This window comes from Prionailurus bengalensis, chromosome B4 (genome assembly GCF_016509475.1).
Source record: "Prionailurus bengalensis isolate Pbe53 chromosome B4, Fcat_Pben_1.1_paternal_pri, whole genome shotgun sequence".
NCBI classification, from domain to species: domain Eukaryota; kingdom Metazoa; phylum Chordata; class Mammalia; order Carnivora; family Felidae; genus Prionailurus; species Prionailurus bengalensis.
Window position 1 is genome coordinate 52,999,157 of NC_057358.1, and position 7,722 is coordinate 53,006,878.

Below are 7,722 nucleotides of genomic sequence, written 5' to 3' on the forward strand. Positions count from 1 at the left end.
CCAGTAGCATCGTCCATGAGAGCATATGAGAAAGAACAGCCATCCCATCTCCCCTGACACTGAAAATGGTCAAGAGAAATAATTTAGAAGACACCTATAGACAAAGAAGTTTAGAATTATGTGAACACTTAGAGATCATCTATCAGCCAGTACCTCTTAGCTCTTTTCCCTTCTAAAATACTATAGTCTTTATCCACTTAAGTGATAAATAAAATACAATTAAATACTTTTAGATGCTAAAATTTACCCTTACCACATGCATTCTAACAAAGATACCTTAAAGAAGCATATCGCGCTCGCTTTTTACAAACTTGATCCCTAAGGAGAAAGATCCTTCCTCCTTTCAAAGTTTTACTTTCAACTGTACTATTTTTTTCATCTGGTTTTTGATATTGCCTCCATTAATTAACTTCTTTTTCTAGACCAACACACATGTTCAGTCTTCTCTCAACTTTGAATTCTTGCCCCTTATTCTCTTTTGTTATGAAAATTCTCAGAATGCTCTATTTGTTTTTGCACTTGTTTTGTTTCCACTTGGTGCAAAATACATACATTCTTGATTCTCTCCTCCATTATCCAATGAAAACAGTCTTCTAAAAGCTCCCATTTTCTATTCACCAAATCCAGTGACCACTCTCTGCCCTTATCATATTCTGATGTCCTGCAGCAGCCTGTATTTCCAAATGACATTCAAATCCTGTTCGTGGCACATCCTTGCACCACGTTAGCCTTTCATAACCTACCTTCAAGCTCCTTTCTTGCACTATCCCTGTACCATTTGCAAATCCTCCACTTTCCTGTGTTCCAGCCACTCCAGGCACTTCCTTGCACATGCACAGTTATGCCTTGCTTTGTTATGCTGGCCTTCATTTGTACTGCCTTTTCTTATCCCTATCTCTCATAGGACCCTGGAATTTTATTTTATTCATCTTATTCCTCTTTCAACTCCAGTACCATTTTCCCCAGAAACCTAACCTTCCATCCTTTAATTCAAAATTAATGGCCCTTTCTTGTACACTTTCGGATGTTGTATTTCATTGTAGCTCTTCATGCATTCATTTATTCGTTAGGCTGGGTCAATAAGACACATAATGCCAAGAACTCACACCTTGGTAAAAAAAAAAAGGAAGAAAGAAACAGATGCTCAAAAAAGATTTTAAAAATGCAGTCAAGTACTCTCCTAAGAGTATTGACATTTGCTCTCGGAGCATAAAGCAGGGGCTGACAGAATTGTCTTGGGAAGCTGAGAAATGCTTCTTGCAAGCAGGAAACATGAATCAGAATTTACTTAGCAGAAATATGGGAAAGGTTTTCCAGGGATTCATTCATTTAGTCAGAAAACATTTACATGACACCTCATATGTGTTGGGAATGGTGCTGTATAACATAAAACAAACAACAAGAAAAAAAGTCTAATGATGATAAAAAAAAAACACTCTTGGCCCCTTCTTTTTTTTCCTAAAGAAGAGAAAGAACATCAACACCAAAAAAATGTTTTCCTATGCCTCAGGACAAACACATTGAGTGTCAACTGTATGCCTTTCATGTGCTAGAGTTCATGTATTGGCATGTAGTAGTAGGCATCAAAAATACCGGTTGAAAAATTGAGGAAATGAATAAATAATACTTAGCCATCAACAGCTAACAGTCCAGTGGTGACTTCAGCCATATATTTAAACAATATTTTGTGGGGGAAAAAAATGAGGCTAATAATAGCATGAATGCAAATGTCTTAACCTAAGAACCTAAAAGTGCTAGCGATAAGGATTAAATAACCCAGCCTTGGTACAGCCAGAAAAGGCCAAAAGAGTCAGGAAGGGATGAACAGAGTTCTAAAGAAAAAGTATGAGTTTCTCAGGTAAAGTTCATTTAAAACCAAAGAATTACAAATACCGTAGTATATTTTGGAAAAGGTTAAAAACTTGGCACGGCTGGATCATGGGGAGAATGTGTGTGAAGATTCGCTGAAGGTGAATTCTTGGTTGACATTGCTATTGCTTATGGATTCTTTCACCTGAGCAGTTATGTCTGTCCTCTCACCCTAGAGACCCAGATGCTAGTGAGTAAAGGGTTTAAGGATGGTGTGAGATTTGTATTTTGAAATACTGACTATATTGTGGTGACTAGATCGTAGGCTGGAAAGGGAAAGGGATTCTGGAAAAACAGGAGACCATTGTGAACTATTTATTTATGGGAGAGATGTATGTAGCATAGCCTGAGGTGAAACCATTGCAAACGTATTTAGGAGACAAAATCAACAAGGCCGCTGTTGGATTGGATGTGTGGGCTGAGGGCAAGGGAGATGTCAAAGATGGCTCTTTATGTTTATAGATGGGTCTGGATAGATAATGGTACAACCCCTGAGATGAAGCATATAGGAGAAGGAATTGGTTTGAAGAGAAGATCTTAAGTTTTGTATTAGGCATGTTGGTTTTGAGGTGTTTGTTTGTTCTTTGTATCCTCAGAAGTGTAGAGTTATCAAATTCTTGATGGTAGTATTTTATGCTCAAAAAGTAGCATATAGTAGGTGCCCACATACAAGAGTTCCTCTGGCAATGCCATTTTTTTGTTTGCACCGAGAGAATACTTCTTAGCCCTGGTGCTGAATTATGGTTACTCAACACTGGGACTTAAATATTTCTTCTATTATTTAAAATATCTTAGTTTCATTGTAAAACATTGGTACTTGAAAGGGAATTTTCCCTTTGATTTAGCCCTTGTTTTCCATTTATTTTGAGTGGTAAAAATAAGAAAATTAATTACGAAAACCTGTAATTAATTAAGTTTAATCCAAGATCATGATTTAATGAAGCCCAATTAGTGAGGAAAAGAGAACATTTTAGAAGTTGGGGTACACTAATTAGGTATTTAATCTAGAGCTATTTTTACCAGTTTCAATCTCTTTCTCTATTCATAACACAAATTCAATAACTGAGAAACATAAATAATGTTGAATAAACAACAAGATATTGTCCCTCTAAACTATGGCAACAGAAGTTTCTCGTATTATTGATTGTCTCTCTGGCTGGAACGCTAATCTCTTACAGATCCAGAGCCCACAGCTTCCAGTGACGCAGTTTGAAGATACACAAATAAATCCATACTAAACCCAAGGAAATCAATGGCACAGAGGTATCTCCTGGTTGGCACAGAGCAAGGACATTCTAATATTTTGTTGCCAACAATTAGTCACCTGACTCCTTTTATGGGTAGCTGCCTAGTGATGTAATGGTAGGAGTGCATTATTGTAATTGACCATGTGTTAGGGAGCCACAGGATCCAGAACTTGGACAGAACAGATTGGGAGAACTAAGTAAGACAGATGAAGTGCTGGGTAAGAGAACAGTGATGAGGGTAAAATTGTCATATGGTTATATCTGAGGAAAGGCTGTAATGAGTATGTTGACTTCAGGAGCCATGTATGTTATATGGCTTAATAATGCCATGTATGTTCATCACATCTCTCATTCACTCTCCTGTGAAACATTTCCTCATACTCTGGAGCAAGTCTCTGGCGCAATTATCATTTCTTCAATAATGCCGCTGGGAAGGATTTTCTGTGTGCCTGTGGAAATACATATGTTGCCCCTCCTCTTCTGCTTTCCCTAGTATTCTAGTACTACACGACCCGGCTGCTGTTTACAAAAGGGAGAGATAGCTTTGACAAAGACCACCAGGATGATGAATGGAATTTAATTTATGCAACATTGATGTAGGGGTGAGTCCTCTCGGTAAATCACCATGGTAGCACTTCCTTCTCCCCTTCCATGTTCTGCTTGGCTGACTCAACAGCCTCAGAGAAGCTTGGCACTTAAGGTTATGTAAGCAGTGCGCTGATGTTCAAATATTCATCACAAGAATGGCCACATGAAAAGAAAAAGAAAACAAAAATGGAAGTAGGAGTCCGAGGTGAATAGCTACCCAGATCAGCTAGGAGAAACCAAAGAATTGAAAGGGATTTGGAGACCTAATTTGGAATTAGGGATTTACTCCCTGAGGTGATTAATAAAATGGATTTGAGCCATGTGTTTAGTGCTGGAGTGTTATTGATTGGCCTTTAGCCCAAATTGATTTCAGCCCCTTTCCCCTGCTACTCAATAAAACCAAAGACAATTACTTTTGTTTCATCTTAGAAAAAATAATAGTTTCTTCTCCTTATAAAAAATTAGCTAGTTATTGTCACTTCACCTATATTTTTCTTTCTTATTCACATTCCCACTCATTCATATGGTAAATTACTAACTCTCCAGGAAGGTTTTAGCAATGATCAGAATCAGGGTAGACAGCAAATGCCAACTGTGGGTATGAGAGAATTATTGAATGATTTGGGCCTGTCTGCAGAGATGATTTAGGATAAAGAATCTGTTTTACTCATTTACAATGAGGAAATATTCTAGCTATGTGACTAAGCCCTTCATAACCAACAAATAAATTAATAAGGGATTTTTCTTTGAAATGAAAAATTTTAGTTTGTGTCATATTGCATGCATTAATTTCATTTATGGTTAATGTTACCAAAGAATCATCCATTCAACAAAGAATTATAAATGTCTAAGTATGCTCATTTTCTTCCTTTAACAAATTGATTGGGAGATAGAGTAAACTTTATCATAATGCTCAAAACTACTTGGGCATATCAGCATTGATATTTTCACTGATATAGTGGAGGAATAGTGCTTAGTAAAGTTTGGGAAACAACTTCGAGTCTTAGTTTAACTTTTAAATTTTGATCAAGTTTATAATATTGTGGACTTGGAGCCATGTTGCTTATTCGTATAAAATGATAATTTAGTTCACAAGACAAGAAAGGGTGTAAATACACTACATTTTCTCATGAACTAAAATCATGATTCTCTCACTATACAAAATAACTTGACTCTTTTAGTTCATTGAAGATAAATGGTGCCTATCTTTTTACCATTCTTTTCAATCTCTCACATATACTGCCTATAAAGATGGCATTTTCAGGACAGGCAGAAAAAAGTCCACTTGGAAACAAATGAAAACAATGTATAATTATATTACCTACTTTAGGTCTTTTTATATGGATAAAGAATTGTGAGCAAAAAAGAGGGACAAAATATAAGGCTGTTTTGCTAATATAAAAACACAATGAGATATACTCAAGGTTGAAATGGAGCAGGAAGTGTCCATTGTCACCTGCCTCATTCAGGCCATTTGTATCACTTACCTGGAGTATAATTGATTCTTAATTGTTCTCTCTGCTTCTAGTCTTCTTCCATCCACTCTCTACCTCAAGCTGATGATTTTTTTTTTGAACTGCAAATCAGATCTGATTGTGTTTTTCCCCACTTCTCACCCTTCAGTGACTACTCACTGCACTTAGGATACAATTCAAATTTTTCATTCCTGCAGCCCCCTTTTGCAGGTTTATCTCTGGTCTCTCTCCTCTCACTGGACTCTAGTACACTAATCTCTCACTTTTGGGAACACCCTGGGTTCTTTTCTCCTTAGGGCCTCACACAAGTGTTGGTTCCTTTGCTTACACTGTTATTCTGGAAATCAGCCTTGTCAAAGTCACCTTCTCCAAAAACCTTTTCTTTCTTTTTGTTTTTAAACATTTATTTATTTTTGAGAGACAGAGAGCATGAGTAGGGGAACAGTAGAGAGAGAGGGGGACAGAGAATCCGAAGCAGGCTCTGTGCTGACAGCAGAGACCCTGATGTGGGGCTTGAACTCACCAACCATGAGGTCATGACCTGAGCTAAAGTCAGACACTCAATGGACTGAGCTACCCAGGTGCCCCTGGTGACCGCCATTTCTGAAGCAAATTCATGCCTCCTTATCTTTCCCATCCTCCCACTGTCATTATTTGGTACCAAGAAAGATTTTGTAGCTCTTATTACAATTTTGGAATAATTATATTTACAGGTGTTTGTTTTTTCCTTCCCACTAAACTATATGATCTTAGAGGGCCTTGTGCTGTCTTGATATTGAGTATTCAGAAAAAAGAGAACAAGAGAGAGAGAGAGGAGAGAGAAAAGAAAGTGGTAGAGAAGGGGGACAGGAAAGACAAACACACAAAATTGGGGGCTGCATTTTTTGTATGTGATATGTCCAACACTCAGTTTTAAGAGCTTGCTGATGGAATAAAGCACAGATTTAAAAGTAGCTTAAAAAACCATTGCATATATATTCTTTGAATATCTTCTTAGCAATGGAAATAATCAGAAATTAAAACAAGTGAAAAAAGAGATGAATAATGATGAAGGCACATTGAAACAAATTTTGAAAGGATCCAACATTATGGATGCTTATCTGATTCAAATGTGCAAACTCTCCGAGTTCAGTCATCACTCACAATTAGGCTGACAGCAGAGTTCCCAAACATTGTCTGACCACCATCTGGATCAACACTTTCAATCACTCCCTGGAATTTCATTTAGTGCTTCCAGGCATTTCAGTGGGTTACTTACTCATTTCTGCAATTCCAATTTGAAATAAATTGCAGAATCTGATGAGCAGATCCTTTTAAAGGAATTTTCTCAGGGCAAACTAGGGGAAACCATTGTGCCATTTCTTCTTTTTTAAAGCTCGTATGATAAATGCCCCATTGAATTTAACATTATCATGTAACTATTTTGGCAAACGTATGCTGTGTTCTCAGACTCAACACATATAACTGTTGGTTTAATGCCAATTCTGTGGATTTTTCATGGTAAGAAAAGGATGTTTAAAATGGAGCTTGCTGATAAATACGCAAGCAATTGCCCCTTTGGCTCTCACACTAAAATTATTTTCATTGTGACACATCTAAAATAATACAGCAGATAACAGTCCTGACAATATCTTAACTGTTACCAAGTAGAACATGTTAAGTAATTCGATTAGTGTTGGAATTCTTAGGTTATGACTTAAAAAAAATCTCTTTTAGTTGATTTAAAAATTTTTCCTTTTCACATCACAGGAATCATTAGTCTTCCGGTCCCCTTAAAAAGTTGGCCCAAAATGACTTATGTATGGCAATAGCTGCTCTTCTATTTTCTCAGAAAGGATTATCTTTTTCACAGAAACCTCATTCATTATTTGCCCTTAAATTAGTATTTTTGCCTTTAGTTTGGTAGAATAATTTGTTCTCCAGATGATTGATGAGGTTCTCACACTGTGGTTTTTTGGTGTTCTCTCTTCCTGTCTCCATCCTCTACTTCCATACTTGCCCCATAGCAATACGGGGTTTGAGTATATTTCCCATTTTAGTAACACATTGGCTTACATCCTTCTGCTACCACTTTTCCACCACCTTCAAACCTACTTGGCTGCTAGTCTTTGAATGAGAGTTAATAGTTAAACTTCTCAACTAGCATTTGAGATTTTCAGTTTCTTTCATTGATTTGCCCTGGAGCCATACCTATTCACAACCCCCCCCCCCAACTTTAGGTCAATATGAGCAATCCCATCTGCTTCTGTGATGTGGCTCTGGCAGCAGCAGTGGAGAAAAGCCACTCAACTATGTAAATTGATGCCACTACAAACTTATAGTTTCCAGTCTCAGTTGGCCCTGCAACACAGGTCGATAATCCTTTTCATAATCTCTGGTCAGTTCCCAGGCTCATTACCTCAGCTGGCATTCCAAACTTTAACCCCTCTTCTCATGCTTTTTCAGATCCCCTCCACCATGAGAAATGACCTTGCCTAACCACCTTAAAAGAAAAAAAAATCAGTCTACAAACTTGGTTTTTACATTTTTATGTATTTAAATAT